General features: G+C 37.9%; 1 pseudogene; it reads right to left on the reverse strand.

The window, feature by feature from the left end:
- Positions 1–1,349: 1,349 nt before the first annotated feature.
- LOC113888127 overlaps positions 1,350–27,601 on the reverse strand; it is a 34,956-nt pseudogene continuing 8,704 nt past the window's right edge.

Here is a 27,601-nt window from a genome sequence, read left to right on the forward strand (position 1 = left end):
TTCTCATTTAAATTTCTTTCTAAATATTTCATTCTTTTTGATGCTATTGTAAACAAAATGGGTCTTTTTAAAATTTTTTTGCAGATAATTTGGTGTGAGTGTATTGAAATGTCACTGATTTTTGTAAGTTGGTTTTGTATCCTGAAACTTCATTTAATTTGTTGATTACATTTAATAGCTTTTTGGTAGACTTTCTATATATTTAATCATATAATCTGCAGAGATTTTACTTCTTCCTTCTTAATTTGGATGACTTTCATTTCTTTTTCTTGCCTAATTTCCCTGACTAGGCTTTCAAATACTATGTTGAATATAAGTGATGAATATAAGCATCTTTGTATTGTTCTTGATATTAGAGAAAAAATTTCAGCTTTTCACTATCGAGCATAATGTTAGCTGTGGGCTTGTCTAAGTAAATAATCACAACTTTGGTTAAGCAACACAATTTATTTCTTCTGTTCCCATCTATTTTATTTATCCTTATTGAACTGGATAAGACTTCCAGTACAATGTTGAGTAGGAATGATGAAAATAGGCATTCTTGTACTATATCCAAAAGGGGGAAAACTTTCCATTTTTGAACATTAAATTTGATGTTAGTTACAAGTTTTTGTAGATGCCTTTATCACCTTAAAGATCTTTCTTTGTATTTTGCTTCCTGAAACTTATATCATGAATGCATTTGAACTTTTTCAAGTGATTTTCCTAAACCAATTGTGTGGAGCTCTTGGTTTTATGTTTAATCCATTGATATGCTGATTTATATTAATTGATTTTTAACAAATATATTGAGGTATAGTTTATGAATCACAAAATCTACTATTTTCTAGTGTACAGTTTAATGATTTTAAGTAATTTTTCCAAGTGGTGTGACCATCATCCTATATCTGCTTTAAAACATTTTCATGCTCATATATCATGCCTTACATATATGTGTAACCAGGTGGTGGATGCGGTGGAGGCAGAGGGACACCAGGCAACACAGGTGGCTGGATCCCTGGAGACAGGGGCACCACAGTGGGGTTGCCTTGCATGTGAGGGGCTCCTGGAGAAGCTGTGGCAGCTGGATGTTGCTGTTTCCATGAAAGAATGGACCGTGGGACAGTGCTGGTGGTGGTAGTCCTTGTATTTTGCCACCCTGGCAAGGGGGTTCTGAAAGCCATACTGCTGCTGGATGGAGGGGGTGTCAGAAGCTGCAGCTGGTGTTGGCATGGGGTAAGAGGACCAGAGAGATGCAACAGCAGTGGGCAGTGTCATCATATATTTTCCTTGATGCAGGCAATAGACCCCAGAGTCCACAAGTGCACTTTCCAGGTATCATCTGAATTTTACTCTGAGCTAACTAAGGGTCACCAGCCTCCACACTTCATACACACTGTGGTAATGTTGTGGGTCTCCAAGCTCTGCCAGGGTCTAAAGATTCTGTTATCATCTTCGCAAAGTGTCCTGTTCAAGCGAGCCTGCTCTCGAAGCTGCACCTTCTGTAGATCATTCTGGTCCTCAGGGATATCTATATCTTGCTTCAGGATGTTTCTTCTCCACTGCTATTTTCACATTCTCCTGGCAGTCACCAGGGTGTGAAGGGACTCATCTTCTCCTGGCAGCATCTGGCTATCTTTAATCCTTACTTTCCCTTCTTTCACAGAGCCTTTCCCTGCAATCAAGATCTTGGCATTACGTTCCTTCTCTGTGTTCTTCAAGGTATTCCTTCTGGGCCCACTTAGGAGCCACACAAAGCTGATTTCTGGATACTCATATTGTGGGATCATTACTTTATTGCACACACATGTTGCTGGAGGTTTTTAATCTGTAAGAGGCTTGAAATCAGGGTTGAGGGAAGCCATTTTGGCAACGATGTTATTTTGTTCCTCCTCAAGCTTCTTATGGGTATGGAAGTCACGAGTGTTAAGCCTCTTTCCCCTCACAATTGTAGATGGGCTCTGGGGAAGGGGACGTGTCCCCCAGGTTAGAGGAGATGCCCAGGTCTCCTGTGCGCAGTTTGCAAGTCAGGGCTTCTAGCTGCAGTTGCACTATATAAGATTTTTCTTGTTCCCAAGTAAGTACAGGGGGGATAAATGTAGGCATTCCTGGAATCACAGTCTTGTGATTGTGTGTTCCATTGTGTCTTGGTTCCTGAAGCTCCTCTTCCACTTCTTACTGGGGAAGCCCAGCGGTGGCTTCTGAACTTTGCGAATCTTCTGAAGAGAGCCTGTGGAGCCCACCACCTGGATTGGGCCAGGCCTAGGCAAGAGATTGGAATTTGTGGCCTCTAATTGGTGGAGATTTAGCCCTTCTGATGGGTGTTGGGACTGGACTGACCTTTAGGCCAGGCGAGGAAATGGCACTGAACCTGAAGAGCTGGGAGGTGCTGCAGGGTGCACTTCATTTGTTACTGCAGATGCCAATTTAAAATTAATCCCTATTTTCATTCATCTGTGAATTTGACTTGTCTGGATATTTCAAATTAATGTAATCATGTAGCATATGGTCTGCTGTATCTGGCTTCTTTCACTTAGTATAATGTTCCCAAGGTTCATCCATGTTGCAGTTTGAATCAGTACTTCATTTCCTTTCATGTCTGTGTAACATTCAATTGGACCCATATAACACATTTGCTTATTCATTCATCAGTTGGTAAATGTGAATATTTTTTCACCTTTTAGCTATTATGATTAATGTTGCTACAAACATTGATATATAAGTGTTTTCATGAACACATGTTTTTTATTTATCTTGGCTTATATACCTAGGAGCAAACTTTCTGAGTTATATGGTTATGATATGTTTAGCTTTTGAAGAAACTGCAAAATTGTTTTCTGCATAACAACTCTACATTGCCACCAAAAAATTTATGAGGGTTTCATCTTTGCCAACATGTGTTAGTGCTTCTCTTTTTGATTGCAACCATCCAAATGGTTGTGAAGAAGTATCTCATTGTGATTTGTAGTGTTATTTCCCAAATAATTAATGGCATTGTCTTTTCATGTGCTTATTGGCCATTTGTTTATTTTCTTTTGATAAATGTCTGTTCAAATCCTTTGTCCTTTTTAAAACTGAGTTGCTTTTTATCAGTTGTGAATTTTTTTAACATATTCTAGATACTAGACTTTTGTTAGACATGTGGTTTGAAAATTTGTTCTCTCATTTTTCAGTTGTATTTTTGCTTTACCGTGTTCTTTGAAGCATGAAAGTTTAAATTTTTATTGAAGTTGATTTATGTAAAAGTTTTAAATTTTGATTAAGCCAAATTTATTGTTTCCTTTGTTGCTTGTATTTTAGATGTCATATCTAAGAGTACACTGCTCTATCCAAAGTCACAAAAACCCATAAGGTTGTTTTCTAGCAGTTGTCTATTTTCAGGACTCACATTTAGGTTTTGATCCATTTTAAAGTGAGTTTTGTGTAAGGTATAAAGTGTCAGCACCGTTTGTTGAAAAAGATGATCCCTCCCCCACACCTCCACTGAACTGATTTTAATCAATTGGATTTAAACATGAGGGCTTGATTTTTGAAATTTTATTCCTTTATGGCTTCATCCTTTAGCCTCATTGTTATTATTTTTGTTGTACAAGTTACATGTTCATACATTATAAGCCCTTCAACATAGTTGTATTAACATAACTATGACTTTAAGGATTACATTTTAATTCAGATATGAGAAGAAAATAATTATGAATGAAAATACATTTATGCTATTTTTTATAGTTACCTATTAATATATAACTACCTTCAGTTGTGTTCTATACTTCTTCACATGAATTGGAATTACTGTCTTGTGTCCTTTAATTTCAGCCTGAGATATTCACTTTAGTTTTCCTGTGGGCTGGGCAGATCTGCTAAGAATGTTTTCTCTCAGCTTTTATTCATACATTATTCTTTTTTAATTTCTGATATACAGTCATACTAGACATAGAATACTTGGTTCACAATCCTTTTTTCTTTCAGCTCTTTCAATATGTCAATCTATATCTTTATTGATATTCTGCATTTGATGAGATGCTATTCCTATTTTATGAGAAGTATATCTAGTGTTCATAGCTAACACTGTAAAAACTGAAGGGTTTCAAGGTAACTATGGAGCTAGAGTTGCATCCAGTCCCATCCATTCATGGCAAATAGATGGGGAAACAATGGAAACAGTGAGAGACTTTATTTCTTGGGCTCCAAAATCACTGCAGGTGGTGACTGCAGACATGAAATTAAAAGATGCTAGCTCCTTGGAAGGAAAGCTATGACAAACCTAGAGAGCACATTAAAAAGCAGACATTACTTTACCAACAAAGGTCAGTCTAGTTAAAGCTATGGTTTTTCCAGTAGTCATGTATAGATGTCAGAATTGGACTATAAAGAAAGCTGAACACCAAAGAATCGATGTTTTTGAACTCGTGTTGGAGAAGATGTTTGAGAGTCCCTTGGACAGCAAGGAGATAAAACCAGTCAATCTTAAAGGAAATCAGTCCTGAATATTCATTGTAAGGACTGATGCTGAAGCTGAAACTCCAATACTTTGGGCATCTTATGTGAAGAACTGACTCATTGGGAAAGACCTTAATGCTGGGAAAGATTGAAGGCAGGAAGAGAATGGGACAACAGAGGATGAAATGGTTGGATGGCATCACGAACTCAACAGACATGAGTTTGAGCAAGCTCTGGGAGTTGGTGATGAACAGGGAAGCCTGGTGTGCTGAAGTCCATGGGGTCTCAAATAGACATGACTTAGAGACTGAACTGAACTGATAGAGCTATACAAGGGGATGAGAAGAGATTAAGTAAAAATATTACAGAACTTGCTTTTCTTAGCAAGGTTCAACAGTTTTTCTTCAATACACTTGAAACTGTTGCATTTGGTTAATTTAAAGAATTTTCAAAAAGCTGATTTCACAATGCTAGTATTTTCATTGCTTTTAGGGAAGAGTGGATACACAGACTTCCTTATTCTCCCTTTTAGGAGATATCTCATACAGTTTGATATTTGAATGTTGAACTAACTTTGTATTCCAGGGATAAACTTCAGTTCATCTTAAGTTATCATCCTATTTCGGCATTAATAATGTGACTTCATAATATTTGTTGTGTATTTCTGTGTCTGTATTAGTGAAATATATTTGCTTATAACTTTGATTTAATGCTTTTGTTTAGTTATAGTCTAAGGGAAGAGGCAAGGGTCAGCAGTGGCCTGCCACAGGGACAGGAGCTCTGGTTGTAGCAGACCTGGGTGACACAGCATGTGGTATAAATCCTCTTGGAGGAGGTTGCCATGAGCCCTACCAAAGAGCCACCATAAAGTTCTAGGACCCACAACAGATTTCCAAACCTGGGGATACAGGAAAGGGACTAAGAACCCCCAGCGAATTTGACTTTGGAGGTCAGTGGGATTTGATTACAGAACTTCCACGGGACTGTGGATAAAGAATCTTGGAGAGCACAAATAAAACCTTGGGCACACCAGGAGCCAGGAGAAAGGAGCAGTGTCCCAAGAGACTGAGTCAGGCTTGCCTGTGAGTGTCCAGGAGTCTCAGGTGGAGGCATGGGTCCACAGTTTGGCCTCAGGCCAAATAATAGAGAAGGAACAAAGCCCCACCCATTAACAGAAAATTGGATTAAAGATTTACAGAGCCCCCCCCCCCCCCGCCGCCATCAGAACAAGACCCAAGTTCCACCACAGTCATTATCTCTCATCAGGAAGCTTCCATAAACCTCTTAAGCTTATTCATCAGAGGGCGGACAGAATGAAAACCACAATCACAGAAAACTAAACAAACTGTTCACATGGACCACAGCCTTGTCTAACTCAATGAAACTATGAGCGATGCTGTGTAGGGCCACCCAAGATGAACAGGTCATGATGGAGAGTTCTGACAAAACATGGTCCACTGGAGAAGGGAAGGGCAAACCACTTCAGTATTTTTGCCTTGAGAACACCATAAACAGTATGAAAAGGCAAAAAGATATGACACTGAAAGATGAACTCCCCAGGTGAGTAGGCGCCCAATATGCTACTGGAGATCAGTGGCGAAATAACTCCAGAAAGAATGAAGAGACGGAGCCAAAGTGAAAACAACACCCAGTTGTGGATGTGACAGTGATGGAAGTAAAGTCCAATAATGTAAAAAACATTATTGCATAGGAACCTGGAATGTTAGCTCCGTGAATTGGTAAATTGGAAGTGGCCAAACAGGAAATGGCAAGAGTGAACATCAACACTTTAGGAATCAGTGATTTAAAATGGACTGGAATGGATGAATTCAACTCAGATGACCATTATGTCTACTACTGTGGGCAAGAATCCCTTAGAAGAAATTGAGTAGCCTTCATAGTCAACAAAAGCACTACTTGGCTGCAATCTCAAAACTGACAGAATGATTTCTGTTCATTTCCAAAGCAAAGCATTCACTATCATAGTAATCCAAGTCTATGCCCCAACCATAAATGCCAAAGAAGCTGAAGCTGAATGGTTCTATGAAGAACTACAAGATCTTCTAGAACTAACATTAAAAAAAAAAAAAGATGTTCTTTTCATCATAGGGAATTGGAATGCAAAAGTGGGAAGTCAAGAGTTACCTAGAGTAACAGACAAGTTTGGCCTTGGTGTACAAAATGAGGCAGGGCAAAGGCTAACAGAAATTTGCCAAGAGAACACACTGGTCATAGCAAACACCCTCTTCCAACAACACGAAAGACAACTCTACACATGGACATCACCAGATGGTCAATACCCAAATCAGATTGATTATATTATTTGCAGCCAAAGATGGACAAGCTCAATGCACTCAGCAAAAACAAGGTTGGGAGCTGACTGTGGCTCAGATCATGAACTCCTTATTGCAAAATTTAGAGTTAAATTGAAGAAAGTACAGAAAACCACTAGAACATTCAGGTATGACCTAAATCGAATCCCTTAAGATTATATAGTGGAAGTGATAAATATATTCAAGGGATTGGATATGATAGACAGAGTGCTTGAAGAACTATGGGTGGAGGTTTGTGACATTGTACAGGAGGCAGGGATCAAGATCATCCCCAAGAAAAACAAATACAAAAAGGCAAAGTGGTTGTCTGAGGAGACCTTGAAAATATCTGAGAAAAGAAGAGAAGTTAAAGGCAAAGGAGAAAAGGTATACCCATGTGAATAGAGTTCCAAAGAATAGCAAGGAGAGATAAGAAAGCCTTTGACAGTGATCATAAAAAGAAATATAGGAAAACAATAGAATGGAAAAGACTAGAGATCACTTCAAGAAAATTAGAGATACCAAGGGAAAATTTCATGCAAAGATGGGCACAATAAAGGACAGAAACTGTATGGACCTAACAGAAGCATAAAATATTAAGAAAGGGTGGCAACAGTACACAGAAGATCTATACAAAAAAAAAACAAAACTTAATGACCCAGATAACCACGGTTGTGTGGTCACTCACCTAGGTCAGTGATCACTCACTCTAGAGTCAAACATCCTTGAGTGTAAGTGGGCCTTATGAAGCATCACTACAAATAAAGCTAGTGGAGGTGACAGAATTCCAGTTGAGCTATTTCGAGTCCTAAAAGATGATGCTATGAAAGTCCTGCACTCAATATGCCAGCAAATTTGGAAAACTCAGCAGTGTCCACAGGACTGGAAAAGGTCAGTTTTCATTCCAATCCCAAAGAAAGGCAATGCCAAAGAATGTCCAGACTATGCACAATTGCACTCATCTCACATTCTAGCAAAGTAATGCTCAAAACTCTCCAAGAAAGAATTCAACAGTATGTAAACTGAGAACTTCCAGATGTTCAAGCTGAATTTTTTAAAGACAGGAACTAGAGATCAAATTGCCAACATCCATTTGTTCATAGATGAAGCAAGAGAATTCCAGAAAAAAGTCTGCTTTATTGAATAAGCCAAAGCCTTTGATTATGTGGATCACTACAAACTGTGGAAAATTCTTAAAAAGATGGGAATACCAGACCACCTTATCTTCGTCCTGAGAAATTTGTATGCAGGTCAAGAAACAACAGAAACGGACATGGACCAACTGACTGGTTACAAATTGGGAAAGGATTACATCAAGGCTGTGTATTGCCACCCTTCTTATTTAACTAAGATCATGGCATCCTGTCCCATCACTTCCTTGCAAATAGATGGGGAAACAGTGGAAAGAGTGACAGATTTATTTTCTTTGGCTTCAAAACGACTGCAACCATGATGACTGCAAAAATGAAACTAAAAGATACTTGCTCCTTGGAAGAAAAGCTATGACAAACCTAGAGATCATATTAAAAAGCAGAGACATTACTTTGCCAACAAAGTCAAAGCTATGGTTTTTCCATTCTTCATGTATGGATGTGAGCGTTTGACCATAAACAAAGCTGAGTGCCAAAGAATTGATGCTTTTGAACTGTGGTGTTGGAGAAGACTCTTGAGAGTCCCTTGGACTGCAAGGAAATAAAACCAGTCCATCCTAAAGGAAATCCGTCCTGAATATTCATTGGAAGGTCTGATGCTGAAGGTGAAACTCCAATACTTTGGCTACCTGATGTGAAAAACTCACTCCTTGCAAAAACCCTGATGCTGGGAAAGATTGAAGGCAGGAGGAGAAGGGGACGACAGACGATGAGATGGTTGATGGCTTCACCAATCTGATGGACATGAGTTTGAGCAAGCTCTGGGATTTGGTGATGGACAAGGAAGCCTGGTGCGCTGTAGTCCACGGGGTCACAAAGTGTCAGACATTACGGAGAGACTGAACTGAACTGTTGTCTGCATGAAAGCAGCTTTAAATCTTTGCTCTCTTGTGTGGTGCAGAACATTTTTAGAGTTGATACTACTATCTTTTCAAGGATGGGTATACTTCATTAGTGAGGCCTCCTCTATCTAAAGTTTTTTTTATTGGAAAATGTGAGATAATAGTAAATACATGCATTGATCTAGACCTCTGGTACCTGAAGTAGAACTGCCAAAACCCTTGTAATGTCCTAAGTTATAAAAGCACTAGGAGCATCTTTTGTTCTCATATTTTGGTCTTTGACTCTCACTCTTGACACAGAGTTCCTAAATCCCTTAGAATTCCCTGGGTGATAGTAGTGCTTTTATCCTTTACTATATAATGAACTGTTAGATGTAAGTGAATGCTTCCCTGAGTTCTGTGAGCTCTTCTAGCTAATAATCAAATCTGAAGAAAAGGAGGTCATGGGAACTTCTGACTTGAAACCAAATTAGACAGAAGTTGTAGATAACATGGAGACCTACTACTTGTCATTGGCACCTGAAGTGATGTGCAGTCTCACAGCACTGAACTCTCAACCTATGGTATCTGACACTGTCTTCGGGTAGATAGCGTCAGAATGTAGTTAAATCATAAAATATTCAACTGATGTCACAGAGAATTGCCCGCTGTGGGAATGAAACCCACACATCAGATGTCAGAAGCATTGTTTGATAGTAGTGTGAGAATAAATGAGAAACACACATGAGAAGTGAGCTTTTTTTTTTTTTAATTCAGAAGTATTTTTAACTATAAATTTAAATCATCAATTTATCTATCTCTTCTTGACTGTCATGTGGTAGTTGCTGCTGCTGCTAAGTTGCTTCAGTCGTGTGCGACTCTGTGCAACCCCATAGACTGCAGCCCACCAGGCTCCCCCATCCCTGGGATTCTCCAGGCAAGAATACTGGAATGGGTTGCCATTTCCTTCTCCAATGCAGAAAAGTGAAAGTGAAGTCACTCAGTCGTGTCCGACTCTTAGCGACCCCGTGGACTGCAGCCTACCAGGCTCCTCCGTCCATGGGATTTTCCAGGCAAGAGTACTGGAGTGGGTTGCCACTGCCTTCTCTCATGCAGTAGTTATCTTTCACCAATTTATACATTTCTTATCATTTTGTCAAATTTATGGGTTAATGTTATTTGTCTCTTTTTGTGGATCAGTTTGGGTAAAGAATTCTCAATTTTATTAATATGGTGAAATAGTCCACTTTTGTTTTCATTATTTTGTCCATTCATTTCTGTTTTCAATTTTTTAATTTCATAAATTTATCCTCATTATTATTACTTCCCTTGCTCTGTTTCCTTAGGGTTCAAAATACTCTTTTCCTTTTGCTTTCTTATGTTGGAAGTTTAGATCATTGATTTTAGACCTTCCTTATTTTCTACTACAGATCTTCCTTGACTTATGATGGGACTAAATCCCAATACATTTATTGTAAATTAGAAACGTTGTAAGTAGAAAGTGCAAAATACAGTTAATGTGCCTAAGGTACCAAACATTAGTTCAAGCTACCTTCCTTAAACATACTCAAAACACTTAAACTGACCTACAGTTGGGTGAAATCATTTAGCACAAAGACTATTTTACAATAAATCATTAAATAGCTCTTGTAATCTGCTGAATGTTGTGCTGAAAGTGAAAAAAAATGGTTGTACAGGTACAGAATGATTGCAAGCAATTTCTAGTTTAATTCCTCTGTGGTTAGGAACATACTTCATATGATTTCAATTCTCTAAATTTGTTGAGTTTTGTACTATAGAACATACTTTGCTCTATCTTGGTGAATCTTCTATATGCATTTTAAAATGATCTATTCTAAGATGTAGTGTTTGTAAATATCAAATTGGTAGATTATGTTTTGGGTTTTTTTTTTTTGTCTTGTTCCATGATTACTGAAAGAAAAGGATTTGTTTCCAACATAATGGTGAACTATCCTATTTCTCCCTTTTAGTTTGATCAAATTTTTCTTCATGTATTTTTAAATTCTGTTAGATGCATATACATTTAGGATTGCTATGTCATCTTGGTGAATCAGACTATTTAGGATTGCTATGTCATCTTGGAAAATCAATCTATTTACCATGAGGTCATGTCTCTCTTCATCCCTGATATTTTTATTCTTCTGAAGTTTACTTGTCTAAGATAGAAATGTTAGTTTTCTTTTTTGATTAATTCATGCGTGGCATTGATTTTTTTAATCCCCTCATATTTAAAATAGTTTCTTTATAGACAGAATATAGTTGTATCTTTTCTTTACAGTATTCTCTTTGCCAATGTCATTAATTTATTTGTTTAAACCATAGTTTGGCAAGCATTTTTTTAAATAAAGGGACAGACAATAAATATTTAAAGTTTGCAGTTCTTATACCACTTTCCAAAATACTTAATTCTACTGTTATTCCATGAAAGCAATCACAAAAATAGGTAAAGGTGTGATCATAGATGTGTTCTAATAAAACTTTGTTTACCAAAATAGACAACAAACAGATTTATCCTATGGGCTGTAGCTTACCAACTCCTGATTTAGAACATTTACACCTAATGTCATTATTTCCTTTTATTAGTATGGCTGACATTAAACCAACAGGATCCTATATGTTTTCTCTTCATTGTATCTGTTCTATATTTCTTTTTTTCCCCTCTTTTTATGTCTGCTTTTGGATTGAGTGTTTTATTATTGCATCTTATCTCCAGTAGTGACTCATTATTTGTAAGGTTTTTTAATATTTTGAAGAATTATTCTGATGTTTGCAATCTATATCTTTAATCACATATACTTTCAAAAATATTATACTGTTTTACATGTACTGTATGGATCCTTTGACAATATGCTTCTAACACCACCCCCTTATATTTTGTGATTTTACTGTTGCACATTTTATCCTTATGTGACACATGAACCTACAACAGATTGCTACTACAGTTTTTCCAGTAATCATGTATGGATGTGAGAGTTGGACCATAAAGAAGGCTGAGTGCTGAAGAATTGATGCTTTTGAACTGTGGTGCTAGAGAAGACTCTTGGTAATCCCTTGGACTGAAGGGACATCAAACCAGTCAGTCCTAAAGGAAATCAACTCTGAATATTCACGGGAAGGACTGATGCTGAAGGACTGATGATCTAATACTTTGGCCACTGATGTGAAGAGCCCACTCATTGGAAAAGAGCCCATTGCTGGGAAAGATTAAGGGCAGGAGGAGAAGGGGGTGACAGAGGATGAGATGGCTAGATATCATCACTGACTCAATGGACATGGATTAGAGCAAACTCCTGAAGATAATAGAGGACAGAGAAGCCTGGCATGCTGCAGTCCATCACATGGCAAAGAGTCAGATATGGCTTAGCAACTCAACAACAACAACAGTAAAGTATCTTCTTGAAGAAGGGATCTCTGGAACTGTGGTTTGAATATTTTCATTATTTTCAGAAAAATCTTGACCAATATGTCTCCAAATATTTCTTTCCAGCCTATTTACTGTCAATTCTCCTCTTGTGTTCTAATTATCTGTATGTCAGATAATTTGTCTCATAATTATGTCTCAGATATTTATTGTCTCGTAGCTCTTGGGCACTCTATTCTCTCTCTTTTTCAATCTGTTTTCTATGTTTTATTGGGTAATTTATATTAACCCATTTTCAAGTTTACTAATGCTATCCATAGGGGCTTACCATAGAATGATTCTTCATTGATCTCAGGATCCCTATGTGTGAGACACAAAACTCTTTCTCCAAACACATCAATTCAGTATTTAATAGAATTTTAAGCAAATATTTATTAAGCTCCTACTGTCTATCAGGCAAGGTGTCTATCAGGGTGCAAGGTGTTAGACATCAGTGAACTAACGAGGCATAGTTGTTGCCCTAATGAGCTTAAATCTAGTGACATAAACTGAAAATCAAATAATCATACTAATGAATGTCTAATAACAGAGGGAAAAGATCCGAATAAATATAGCACCATGAGAATCTATAGTGAAGTAATCTGACCTAGACTTGAGGGGTGTAGATTTGAGGGTACAAATGAGGTTAACTAGGGAAATACTTTTGACAAAGTTGTATTTGAGCTGAGCTCTGAAGAATGAAAAGATGTCTATAAATGATTATTGGAAGCAGATGGATGTGTGAAAAGCTGTGAAACAAGCTAGTAGCATACACAAATGCCTTGTTTTGAGACACAGTGAAAGCACATTTAAATAGCTTAAATGTGGGATGAGGAGAGCAAGGGAGACTGTGGTTTGAGATAAGACTGGAAGAATAGGTAGAATCCAGACCATACAAGGCCATATAAACTATGTTAGGTTTTGTCTGTATTGTAATAGCAGTTTGAAACTATTTAGGGATTTTCAGTAGTGAGTTACCTAAGGAGATTTGCATTTTCTTAATATCATTTTGGCTTCAGTGTTATGAAAAGTGTAGAAAGGTCTTGAACAGAAGTCAGGAGTTAGAAGATTGCAGTACTAACTCAAGAGAAATTTTTTTAGTAGTTTAGAATCAGGAAGAGAAATGGAAATGGAGAATGAGAGACATGGATGTGTCTGAAAGATATTGGGAGGTAAACAGGATTTGATGACATTGTGGAAGAAGGAGCAGAGAGAGAAAATTAGTTGTCAGGGCTAACTCCTATATTTCTAGGTTTATGGTGGTACCCACTAAATCAAAAAGAGAATGATGAAAGAAGATCATGTTCAGGCATGGAGGATCACCCAGTTTCATCTTGGTCCTGTAATATTTTGAATTTCCTTAGAAACAACCTAGAAGATATTCTAGTTAGATAAAGCATTCTTAAATATGGATTACAGAAGAAAGTCCTATGATGAAGATAAAGATTTGAGAATGGACAGCATATAAATAGGACAGTTGCAGACCTAGGGAGTTTGCATGAGAGAATATAAAATGAGAGAATAAGAGGGCCTGCCATTCAAAGTGGATGGACTGCAATATTGACTTAATGGATAGAGAAAATGAGCCTGCAATGAAGATAGAAAAGAAGTGAACTGTTAGGGAAATGAAAACTCTCTAAAGTTAGAAAAGAGGGGTTGCTCTGTGTGGTTTTTGTTTGGAAGACAAGGGACAAGAATATTTCATAATGTAAAGTGTAGTCAGGAGAATCAAATTCTGCTAAGAAGTCAAGAAAGATGAAGACTGAGAAATGTTTATTAGAGACACAAAGTCACTAGTGACCACAGAACAGAAGTTTAAATTGAATGATAAAGACAAAAATCAATTATATTCAATTAAGGAATAGAGGAGACTAGCTGTTAATAGATGAAAAAAGGGTGGTAGCTTAAGGAAATACATAATTTAAAAAGATTGTTTTTAATAGGCAAGGTCTCTTCTCATTGAGTGAATAATAAAAATACTTTTTAATGCTGAAATAATAATATTCATGATTTTGTAGACATGGATTTTTGGCTAAATACACTAAACAAAGAGGCAATATATAGAAAAAGCTTCTGTGAGAGAGCAGCATTATTGGTCAATAAGGCACGGGTATGTGTGTTTTTGGTCACTTTCTTTCCTGTAGTCCTTAGGTCTCAGCTTTCTACCTCAACAGAGTCAGTTACCATTCCATCCACCAAAACTCTGTCAATACTTCTAAAATGCTGTTGTCTATTTCCTCCTTTTCTATTTTATTTGTCCTTGTAAATTGAAACTTTTTGTACCTTCATTGTGATGTTTCATAAGGGCATGTTTTACCATATTAGCTAGAAATTTGCTTACATTTTAAGACCTGAGCAGTCATTTCTAAAAAGTGTTCTTAAGTATAATTTGACAAAATAGTACTTTTTAAAGTAGTATATCTTTTATTTATTTATTTATTTATTTATTTTTACTTTACAATATTCATTTCAGGTGATTGCAGCTTCAGACTTTTTAACCAACAATTGGTGCATCCTTCTGTCAAATATTATGGAACTGTTGAAGGTACTCCTTTAAAAAGTCATTTTACCTAATTGGTTTTTTATAGTTGGATGCTTAATTGATTCAAACACATTAGCAACAGTTTGTAAATCAAATTAATAGCTCCACTAAAAATTGATATCATTGTTACATCAAATAAATTAATGCTTTAGTCGTATAACTTGTTGGAGAAGAAAATGGCAACCCACTCCAGTATTCTTGCCTGGAGAATCACAGGGACAGAGGAGCCTGGTAGGCTGCCATCTAAGGGGTTGCACAGAGTTGGACATGACTGAAGCGACTTAGCAGCAGCAGCAGCATATAATTTGTATTCAAATAACTTACAAAGAAAACTAAATGTACAGAATGAAAGAACTTCAAAATATGTCTCTTGAGAGGTATTTGAATTTCATTTGCCTGTTACAATTTGAAACAATTCAATGTGTTAGAGCTGAAAGTGAAGTTCATATGACACTAAAACTGTTAGAGATGTATCAATGCATTTCAAAAGACAGCATATTCTAAACATGTACTTTTGCAATGACATGCCAGTCGATGAGAAATCACAGTTTAAGTTATTTTTTTCCCCCCATTTAAATTTCTGTGGTAGGATTGAATAGACATTTTTATGAAGTCAATTTTTTATGGCTTGATTTAGAGTGAATGACAGAGTAGATAAATACACACAAGTACAGTAAAAATGTACATAAATGCAGGGGAAATAATAAGGTTTTTATTGTATTTTCAAGAAGAAATGGAGAATAAATTCATGCAGATTGGCCCTTTAGGGAAATTTACAATAGTAATTAAAACATTTAGTTACGTGAATTTGACATTTCTTCAGCTTTATTTATGTGTGTGTGTGTATATATATATATATATATATATATATATATATATATATAGAGAGAGAGAGAGAGAGAGAGAGAGAGAGAGAGTGAATGGGTGCAATTTCACATCATTATCCAGAACAAACAAGTATACAGTCCTGTTTTCTTACTTCTTTCTTATTTGAATATAGGTTTACAAATATATCCCACTAAAGCTCAAGAGCAATCCAATCCATAATACATGTGAGTCTTCCTTAATCTTAACAAATAAGACTTGATCATCAGGGAAGAGGTGTAAATCCTGAGGCTTAAAAACAACAAAGGTAAAACAAACAAACAAGCAAATAAAAAAAACAGCCTAGGACAACCTGCAAATACTGAATCAATACACTTTCTGACAGGTACATTCTAAGAGAGTGAATGATCCTCAGGCTTCTATTCAAAGTGAGGATGAAGTTGGATGGCTGAAAAGAAGAAAGACAAAAGAAATGCTAAAAAGTGTAGGGAAGCAAGTCCTTTCTGTGGCAAATTAGGTCACACTAACAAGCAGCTCTGCTGAAGAAAATCAATATTCAGCACATAGGGCAGTCATGGTCATCCAGGGTAATGATTTTAGAATTTAGTCTGAAAGATTGACAACCTTTCCTGAATTCAACTGTTAACCTGACTAGACTTCTAATCATAGTCTGCTCTCCTAAATTCCTTATCACTATGTTTTGCCCAAGTCAGAAAACCAAATACTCACTTGCACTGTACCAGTGAGTGGCTAAAGTAGGAAAAATGGTCCCCAACATAAAGCCTTAACAGCTCCTTCTAAGGCATGATTAGATATGCACATATTTTATGCATCTTATAAAAATCCAGATGCTTAAAACATTATTGTAATGACTGGTTGAGTAAGATATTTTAAAAAGTGAGATTAAGCCAGATAAAGCATTAGCTATAGGAGGTAAACTTGACAAGTACAGTCCAATAATGTAATGGAGTTTATAATTACTTGGTCATATATTTTCATTGACTCTTGAAATTAGGTTTTGTCACAGTTTTGCCAATTCTGGATTAGAAATACATGTATGAGATTTAGTTTTTAGTTGTAACAGACAGAATATTATTATTCAAGGCAAAGAAGTACAAGAGCAAAGGTTCATTTTGTTAAATGGGAAATGGTGCTTATTAAACCCTTCTCTTGGAGATTCATAATATGTAAAATTAGCATGTTAATACACTGAGAAGTCTTGCAACTAAAGAAACCCTGTTTAAATTGCTTCTAAATCATTGTACTTGCACAGATAAAGATTTTCTACATCATAGCAGTTTTTTGTTGTTGTTGTTGTTGTTTGTTTTTTAATGCCAGCTAGAATGATCCAAAATAAATCAAATACTTCTCATCTACCTACTTTGCAATCAGGATTGCCTGGAATAATATTAAGTAATATATGAAAAAGTCATGATAGTCATGATAGTATAGCTAGATTTTTAAAACAAAACTCTGCCAAAGTTATTTTCAGGAACAATTTTGCTTGATATTGACATAGCACTGAATTTTAAATGCATTAGCCAGTGATGAAACATTTTATTTTCATAAGCTTTAATATAAAGCTCAGTGGTTCTTTCAACTATTAGATTTTATGAATTTATCACAGACTCCAAGAACAATTTTGTAGGACTATTGTCTCTAATCTTTTATCATCCTCCTTGATAACTATGGCAAACTCCATATTTCATGTGACTGCATTAGCCTTGGTTAAGGGAAGTTCAAGGTATAGATGTTTCTATTCTACCAAGGTTTTCTGTATTGAACCTGTAATACCTACCTTTATACAGAGATATAACAATAGACAAGACAGAAACCTGTAGAGTGTTATTTGCTGTCATGTCTGACTCTTTGCAACTGACTGTAGCTTACCAGGCTCCTCTGTCCATGGAATTCTCCAGACAAGAATACTGAAGTGGATAGCCCTTCCATTCTCCAGGGGATCTTCTCAACCCAGGGATCGAACCTGGGCCTCCTGAATTGCAGGCAGATTCTTTACCATCTAAGCCACCAGAGAACATGTATATAAAACAATTATTAGCCTTTATTTTTTTATTGTATTATTTATTATCTATTTTTAAAATTTATTTATTAGCCTTTAAATTAAGGTTAGCATATACTTTATTTCCCAAAATTTGACATCTTTAAGACTAATAGAGGGTATATTAAACATTAAAGTTCTGACTTGTCCATCATTTAGCTCACAAAATGGAGTAACAGACCTTTATGTTAGTGGTGATTTTCCACCAAAAACTCCCCTGTTTCATTTTTATAATTAAAAAAAAAAAAAAAAAACAGTTCAGTTCAGTTCTGTTGCTCAGTCTTATCTGATTCTTTGCGACCCCATGAAAGGCAGCACACCAGGCTTCCCTGTCCATCATCAACTCCTAAAGCTTGATCAAACTCCTGTCCATGGACTCAGTGATACCATCCAACCATCTCATCCTCATCCCCTTTTCCTCTTGCCTTCAATCTTTCCCACTATCAGGGTCTTTTCCAATGAGTCAGTTCTTCGCATCAAAGTATTGGAGGTTCACCTTCAGCATCAGTCCTTCCAATGAATACTCAGGGTTGATTTCCTTTAGGACTGACTGGTTTGATCTCCTTGCAGTCCAAGGGACTCTCAAGAGTTTTCTCCAACACCACAGCTCAAGAACATCAATTCTTCGGTGCTCAGCTTTCTTTATCGTTCAACTCTCACATCCATACGTGACTACTGGAAAAACTATAGCTTTGACTAGACTGACATTTGTTGGCAAAGTAATGTCTCTGATTTTTAAAATGATATCTAGGTTTGTCATAGCTTTTCTTCTAAAGAGCAAGTGTCTTTTAATTTCAAGACTGCAGACACCATCTCCAGTGATTTTGGAGCCCAAGGAAATAAAATCTGTCAATCTTTCCATTGTTTCCCTGTCTATTTGCCATGAAATGATGGACTGGATCCCATGATCTTATTTTTTGGAATGTTGATTTTTATACAACATTTTCACTCTCCTCTTTCACTTTCATCAAGAGGCTCTTTAGTTCCTCTTCACTTTCTGCCATTAGCGTGGTGTCATCTTCATATCTGAGGTTATTTATACTTCTTCTGGCAATCTTGATTCTAGCATGTGCTTCATCCAGACTGGCATTTTGCATGATGTACTCTGTATATAAATTAAATAAGCAGGGTGACAATATATACCTCACATGCTCCTTTCTCAATTTAGAACCAGTCCATTGTTCCATGTCCAGTTTTAATTGTTGCTTCTTGACCCGCATACAGATTTCTCAGGACGCAGGTAGGTGGCCTGGCGTTCCCAGCTCCTGAAGCATTTTCCACAGTTTGTTGTGACCCACACAGTTAAAGGCTTTAGCGTAGTCAATGAAGCAGAAGTAGATGTTTTTTTCTGGAATTCCCTTGCCTTTTCTATGATCCAGCGGATGTTTGCAATTTGATCTCTGGTTCCTCTGCCTTTTCTAAATCCAGCTTGAACATCTGGAAGTTCTTGATTCACGTACTGTTGAAGCCTAGCTTAGAGAATTTTAAGCATTATTTTGTTAGAGTGTGAGATGAGTTATAAAAAAGAAAATTGGAGGAGGTAATATATCTGATTTAAAGTGTTGTGTTAGTTTCACGTATAGAGAAAAGTGATTCAGCTAGATATATACATGTAATTTACTCATTTTAGATTCTTTTTCTCATATAGATTACCACAGAATATTGAGAAGACTTCCCTGTGTTATAGAGTAGGTCCTTTTTGGTTATCTATCTTATATACAGTAGTGTGTGTGTGTGTATCTGAAGCTTCTGATTTATCCCTTCCCCCACGTTTCCTATTTGGTTACCTTAAGTTTGCTTTCAACATCTGTAAGTCTGTTTCTGTTTTGTAAATAAGTTCATTTGTTTCTTTTCTTTTTGTGAATTCAATTCCACAAATGAGGGTTGTCATATGATATTTGTCTTTGTCTGACTTACCTCACTTAGTATAATAATCTCTAGTTCTATCCATTTTGCTGCAAATGGTGTTGTTTCATTCTTTTTATGGCAAAGTGATATTTCATTGTATATATGTACCACATCTTTATCCATTCCTCTATTGATAGATATTTAGATTGATTCCATGTCTTGGCTATTGTAAACACTGCTGCAATGTACCTCAGGATGCATGTATCCTTTCAGTTTATGATTTTCTCCAGATATATGCCCTGGAGTGGGATTGCAGGATCATATGTTGGCACTGATTTTAGGGAACATCCGTACTGTTCTCCACAGTTACTGTACCAATTCACATTCCCAAACACTGCCCTTAGGCAAAGAGTTCTCAATGTTTTGAATAAGATCTATCCTTTTTGGCAGAGACTTAGAGATTCTTGTCCATATGACCCACTTTCGTCCTAGTCATAAATTCTATACCACTCCACAGGAATAGAGATTGGGGTCCCTCACTTTTAGGGATGATAATCCAGTTCTACAATTAAGTAAGGTGGGGAGTGAATGAAAATTCTTCTTCTACTTGGCTTGCCCTTCTGACATGGAACCTCGACCATATAAGAACATTAGGACAGAAGCCCACAGTATTCTCAGCTTGCTATAGCTGCTTACTTGAAAGTAAGTTTGTACAATATGTATGTGGCTGGGGGACAGAGAATGAATAGTGCATACTGCTTGTCTTTCCCAGGGTTGAACTGTAGCTCCATACTGGAAGTAGGCAAAGAGAGAGCTTGTCTTCTTGACGGCACACACACCCAGAGTAGTGTTGTAGAGTTGCTGGGAGTTGAAGAGTACAGCTGTATATGAAACTCAGTGTGTAATCTTTCAGACCCAACTACAGGCAATGCAAAGCCTTTGCTTGGCAGACCACAAGGGAGGAAAGCTACCCTCTCCACCTGAGATGTGGTGCACTGTCAACAGATTACAGTGTAGAGACAGTTTCAATCAAGGACTAAGGTAACCCCTGGGTCAGCCATGCTCATATACATATATGCCTTCCTAGCTAACGTGCCTCCATTCAGAGACTTTCATATCTGGGGACCTCCACTGAGGCTCTTTTCAGGCACTTCTGCTAAGACCTCCTTGTAAGGCTTCTTTGACTTAGATATTTTTTCCCTTCACTGACCCAGTACTTTTGACATCTGACTCATTTCTAGACTTTCCCCTTCTTCTGAGCCATAGTTCTCAAGGTCCATAAAGTAAAAGAATGTTTGGTTCAGGGCTCTTTGGAAGAGAAATGATTCCCATCATTCCCATTACTTGCACTGCATGCCATCTAACTGATGCTCACCCTGTGTACTTCCCTGGGGGAAAAATGGAATATCAGGGAAGCAGCACATTTTTCCTTTATCTCTTGCCTGCACTACTACAGTAAGTGAATAAATGATTGATTATTACTTTCAGTTTGACTCTTTGTCCTAATAGACCACCTAAACACCTGGTAGGTGGTGAGTAATGGAGCAGAAGGTCATGGCTCAAATGTCAGAGTTTCATGTTTTTTTCTTACTGAGATTTAGTAAATTTTCTCACAAGAAAGTTTTCCATTTTCTATATGCCCTTAGGGCAGTTTCCATAGATTTTAAATGAATGTTTTCTATAATTTTTACCAAATAGGTTGCAGTTTTGCTGGAGAGAGAGTCTAACTCCATCACTCCAGAAGTTATATTTAAATTCCTGAGCTATATTCTTGCTAAGGTGATAATTATGTTACTGCTGCACATGCAAATTGTTCTCTTTAAAAAAAGTGACTTAATGTCAAAGATAAAGCAAAATGGAATTGTTTGAGCTTGTTAAAATTAGAGACCAGACCTGGAAATTTCCTTAGCAGATAAAACCATTTAAGCCACATGAGCAAAACTAAAGGTAACCTGTTTCATGAATATAAGTGAAACTTAGGCAGGGAACTTAAGTCATCTTTCTAAAAATGGTATAAGATATTGATTTTTCCATGGTCAGAATACTGGAGTGTGCACCCTTTCCCTTCCCCAGGGAATCTTCCCAACCCAAGGATTGAACCCAGGTCTCCTGTATTGCAGGTAGATTCTTTGCCAGCTGAACCACAAAGGAAGGCCAAAAATACTGGAGTGGGTAACCTATTCCTTCTCCAGCGGATCTTCCCCACACAGGAATTGAACCAGGGTCTCCTGCACTGCAGGTGGATTTTTTTTATTATTATTATTTTTTTTTTATTTTACAATATTGTATTGGTTTTGCCATACATCAACATGCATCTGCCATGGGTGTACAAGTGTTCCCCATCCTGAACCCCGCTCCCACCTCCCTCCCCATACCATCCCTCTGGGTCATCCCAGTGCACCAGCTCCAAGCATCCTGTATCCTGCATCGAACCTGCAGGTGGATTCTTTAACTGAGCTATGAAGGAAGCCTGAATTTTCAAAAATCATTTATTTATTTGGCTGCACTGGGTCTTAGTTGCAGCAAACAGGATCTTTGATCTCTGTTGCAGCATGCAGGATCTTTACTTAGGGTATGCAAACTCTTCCCTGGTGGGTCAGACTGTAAAGAATCTGCAAGCAATGTGTGATACCTGAGTTCAATCCCTGGGTTGAGAAGATCCCCTGGAGAAGGAAATGGCAACCCACGCAGGTATTCTTGCCTGGAAAGTCCCAAGGACAGAAGAGCCTGGTGGGCTACAGTCCATGGGGTTGCAAAGAGTCAGACATGATTGAGTGGCTAATAATACACACACACACACACACACACACACATGCAAATTTTAGTTGTAGCATGTGGGATCTGGTTCCCTGATGAGGGATGGAACCCAAGCTTTCTGCATTGGTGCAGGGAGTCTTAGCCACTGGACCACAAGGAAAGTCCCAAGATGATGATTTTTAACCAATTCCCTACTGTCTGGAAACCCTCGCTGTAACAACCAATCATAGTAAAGGTTAAACAACTTCCTCATTTTCACTTCATAAGTCATCCTGTAATATCATTCTCCTGAGCTTCATATCAGTTTTAAATTTGAATGCTACTGGTTGGTGAACTGTTCTTATATGCACACTAAACTCTTACTATTTATTGGTTTGGTGGTTTTAATTTTGTATTTCTGGATTTCTGACAGGCTAATATATACATTTATGTGTTGTTGCCCTGAGGTAGTAAGAGGGCAAAGGACAATGGTATTCCATGAAACTATTGCTACATATGAGAATATACATGATCCAAAGTGTAGGTAACACTAATATGCATGCAGTGCGTTAAAATAGATTCTCCTTACATAGTCCAAAAATGCTTTCAACACCTTCAAGAGTCATTTTTAATGACACATTTGAAGTTGTTTGCCAGTACACCAAAGGGAAGTGACACTCCTTCCCACAAATAAAAACACATTAGACCTTCTTCCAGAGCTACTGAGATTGAATGTCATTTGCCAACTCCACTGCATTGTGATGTTTTTGATGAAATAAGGAGACTATGTTTTTATCCATCCAAAATTTTCTGGACGAATCAGTTTATGTATACACTTACTGACTGAAGGACATCTTGATTATTTTCAGGTTTTGGGAATTACAAATAAAGCTTCTGTCAGAATCCAAGTGAAGATTTTTGTGTGGACATATGTTTACAGCTAATTTGGTAAATAGCAAGGAGTGAAATTGCTGGATCATATGGTAAGTGCCCAGCTGACTTCCAAAGTAGCTATGTCGTCCCATAAGAAATCAATGAGAGTTCCTATAGTTCCACATCCTCACCTGCATTTGTGGCTGACAGTGTTCTGGATATTTTGCCATTCTAATAGCTATATAGTGGAAAAGGAAATGTCAAACCACTCCAGTATTCTTGCCTGGAGAATCCCATGGACAGAGGATCCTGGTTGTCTGCTGTCCATGGGGTTGCACGGAGTTGGACATGACTGTAGTGATGTAGCAGCAGCAGCAGCAGTAGCAGCAGCTATATAGTGGCATCTCATTGTTGTTTTAACTTTCAATTCCTTAATGACATCTCATGTGGAGCCTATTTTGTAAAGTTATTTTCCCCCTGTCTCTGGTCTTTCCTTCATTTTTTTTCCCTCCAAATTCTGTCACTTAGTTTATCCCACTCATATTAAAAACATCTATATTTTACATGTACATACTACAATCTTCTGATGATTGTTAACTTCTGATTCTTAACTGTATAATTAGGCCTTTAGTGTCTGCAAAACTCCTCATTATGTACTTGGGAACACCAGTTTCCTAGAAGTGCTGGCTCCATTCCTCTAAAAAGTAGAAAAGTCCCATATTCATGATATTTTTTAGCTTTCTCAAATTATAAAATTGTGTGTTATTGGAGGCCAACATGGATGACTCTTCAGCGTTTTTAACTTAATTCTATTTGATCATGAAATTTAAGATATACATCTTAAATTTTGTTTTCAAAGAGGATAATAAATTAATACAAACTATTGAAGTTTTTGTGGAATATTAAAGTTGAATAGTCACAAGACTATTGAAGTTTATTTTTTAATCACCCAGCATAGGCTCTTTTTCTTCCCCTCTTCAACAATGGGCTCCTAAGATTCAATCTTCAACATTTTCATGCATATAAGTTTCCCATCTCCATTTCTGAGCAGTCTCATGTTTCTTGGGAAGAATAAATAGAAATGCAAGAATTATGCTGCCAAAATTGTTCTAAGTAATCATGGATAGTGCTTCAGTAAATGTTTGTTGACATAATCCTTTTCAGGTATCTAGAAATAAAAGATGGAAAAAATGCAGTCACCAGCAGGTTTGGACGATGAGTGAGAAATCACTATAGATGAGCTCTATACATTCATCAGCAATTTCCAGCAGTTTCTGCAATGAACAGCAGTAAAATAAGTATCCTTATATCAACTGCTAGCTTGATATCTCTCTTGGTAGTTTTACGTGATTTCAGCAGCTATGCAGTGCTGGCGCAGCAAGTGGCAGCTGCGCAGTGCTTGAGTGGTGAGTGGCGGAGAGGAGATACCCCACGTCCAAGGTCAGGAGCAGTGGCTGCACTTCTCTGGACCAGCTGTGTGGAGATACACCATGTCCAAGGTCAGAGAAACCCCAGTAAGACGGATGGCACTGAGACAGCTGTGAGGAGATACCCCAGTTCAAAGGGCAAAGGAGAAGTCCCAGAGAGAAAGTAGGAGGGGCAAATTCATGTTGAGAATCAAACCCCATTACCACCAGAGACACTGAGAGAGCTCAAATAAACCTTGTGCACACCAGGACCCAGGGATTCCACAGCGACTGAGACAGAACTATGTTTGCGCATCTCCTGTGGAGGCACTGGTTGGCAGTGGTCTGCCGCAGGGACAGGGACTCTGGGCTTGGATATGACATAAGTCTTCTTGGAGGAGGTTGCCATTAACCCCACAATAGAGCTGACAGAACTTACATAGTAATGGGAAATAAATTGTTGGAGGGAACAACAGAGCCTTGTGAACCAGGAAACAGGAGAAAGGAACAATGACCACACAGGAGACTTACCTGTGGGTGTCTGGGAATCTCCAGTGAAGAAGTGGGTTGGTGGTGGCCTGCTGTAGGGTTGGGGGCATGGACTGTTTCATTAAATGCTTGGGATCTTTTGAAGGAGGTCACCATTATCTTCATTACCTCCACAATAGTTTCAGTTCAGTTCACTCGCTCAGTCGTGTCCAACTCTTTGCGACCCAATGAATTGCAGCGCTGCAGGCCTCCCTGTCCATCACCAACTCTTGGAATTCACTCAGACTCACATCCATCGAGTCGGTGATGCCATCCAGCCATCTCATCCTCTGTCGTCCCCTTCTCCTCCTGCCCCCAGTCCCTATCAGCATCAGAGTCTTTTCCAATGAGTCAACTCTTTGCATGAGGTGGCCAAAGTACTGGAGTTTCAGCTTTAGCATCATTCCTTCCAAAGAAATCCCAGGGCTGATCTCCTTTAGAATGGACTGGGTGGATCTCCTTGCAGTCCAAGGGACTCTCAAGAGTCTTCTCCAACACCACAGTTCAAAAGCACCAATTCAGTGCTCAGCTTTCTTCACAGTCCAACTCTCACATCCATACACGACTACTGGAAAAACCATAGGCTTGACTAGACGGACCTTAGTTTGGCCCCAGGTAAATAGTAGGGACGGAACACAGCTCAACCAATCAAAAGAAAATTGGATTAAAGATTTACTGAGCATGACCCTGCCCCTTAAAACAAGAACCAGTTTCCACCTCAGTCTGTCTCTCCCATCAGGAAGCTTTCATAAGCCTCTTATCCTTTTCCATCAGAGGGCAGACAGAAAATCTGCCCTCAGATTTTTTTCACAGATTATGAAAATCACAATCACAGAAAACTAACCAATCTAATCACATGGACCACAGCCTTGTCTAACTCAATGAAACTAGGAGCCATGCCGTGTAGGGCCACCCAAGAAGGATGGGTCATGGTGGAGAGTTCTGACAAAACGTGGTCAATAGAAAAGGGAATGGCAAACCACTTCAGTATTCCTCCACTGAGAACCCCATGAACAGTATGAAAAGGCGAAAAGATAGGGCACTGAAAGATGAACTCCCCAGGTCATTAGGTACCAAATATGCTGCTGGAGATCAGTGGGGAACTAATTCCAGAAAGAATGAAGAGACAGAGCCAAAGCAAAAACAACACTCAGTTGTGGGTGTGAGTGGTGATAGAAGCAAGGTCCAATGCTGTAAAGAGTAATATTGCATAGCAACCTGGAATGTTAGGTCCATGAATCAAGACAAATTGGAAGTTATCAAACAGGAGATGGCAAGAGTGAACGTCGAGATTTTAGGAATCAGTGAACTAGAATGGACTGGAATGGGTGAATTTATCTCAGATGATCATTATATCTACTACTGTGGGCAAGAATCCCTTAGAAGAAATGGAGTAGCCATCAGACTCAACAAAAGAGTCAGAAATGCAGTACTTGGATGCAGTCTCAAAAGTGACAGAATGATTTCTGTTCATTCCCAAGGCAAACCATTCAATATCACGATATTCCAAGTCTATGCCCAGACCAGTAACACTGAAGAAGCTGAAGTTGAACAGTTTTATGAAGATAAAGAAGATATCTTAGAATTATCCCCTGCCAAAGATGTACTTTTCATTATAGGGGAGTGGAATGCAAAAGTAGGAAGTCAAGAAACACCTGGAGTAACAGGCAAATTTATTCTTGGAGTAATGAATGAAGCAGGACAAAGGCTAATAGAGTTCTGCCAAGAGAATGCACTGGTCATAGCAAACACCCTCTTCCAACAACACGAGAGAAGACTCTACACATGGACATCACCAGATGGTCAACACTGAAATCAGATTGATTATATTCTTCGCAGCCAAAGATGGAAAAGCTCTATACAGTAAGCAAAAACAAGAAAGAGAGCTGACTGTGTCTCAGATCATGAACTCCTTATTGCCAAATTCAAACTTAAATTGAAGAAAGTAGGGAAACCACTAGACCATTCAGGAATGACTTAAATTGGATCCCTTTCAATTATACAACGGAAGTGATACAGGATTAGATGTGATAGACAGAGTGCCTGAAAACTATGGAGGGAGGTTCCTGACATTGTATCGGAGGCAGTGATCCAGACCATTCCAAGAAAAGCAAAAAGGCAAAATGGTTGTCTGAGGAGGCCTTACAAATAGCTGTGAAAGGAAGAGAAGGGAAAGGCAAAGTGGAAAAGGAAAAATATACCCATTTGAATGCAGAGCTTCAAAGAATAGCCAAGAGATAAGAAAGACTTCCTCGGAGATCAATGCAAAGAAATAGAAGAAAGCAATAGAATGGGAAAGACTGGAGATTTCTTCAAGAAAATTAGAGATACCAAGGGAACAATTCATGCAAAGATGGGCTCAATAAAGGACAGAAATGGTAGGGACCTAACAGAAGCAGAAGATATTAAGAAGATGTGGCAAGAATACACAGAAGATGGGCTCAATAAAGAACAGAAATGGTAGGGACCTAACAGAAGCAGAAGATATTAAGAAGATGTGGCAAGAATACACAGAAGAACTGTACAAAAAAGATCTTCATGACCCAGATAATCAAGATGGTGTGATCACTCACCTAGAGCCAGGCATCCTGGAATGTGAAGTCAAATGGGCCTTAGGAAGCATCACTACAAACAAAGCTAGTGGAAGTGATAGAATTCCAGTT

This window comes from Bos indicus x Bos taurus, chromosome X (assembly GCF_003369695.1).
Source record: "Bos indicus x Bos taurus breed Angus x Brahman F1 hybrid chromosome X, Bos_hybrid_MaternalHap_v2.0, whole genome shotgun sequence".
Taxonomy (NCBI): Eukaryota; Metazoa; Chordata; class Mammalia; order Artiodactyla; family Bovidae; genus Bos; species Bos indicus x Bos taurus.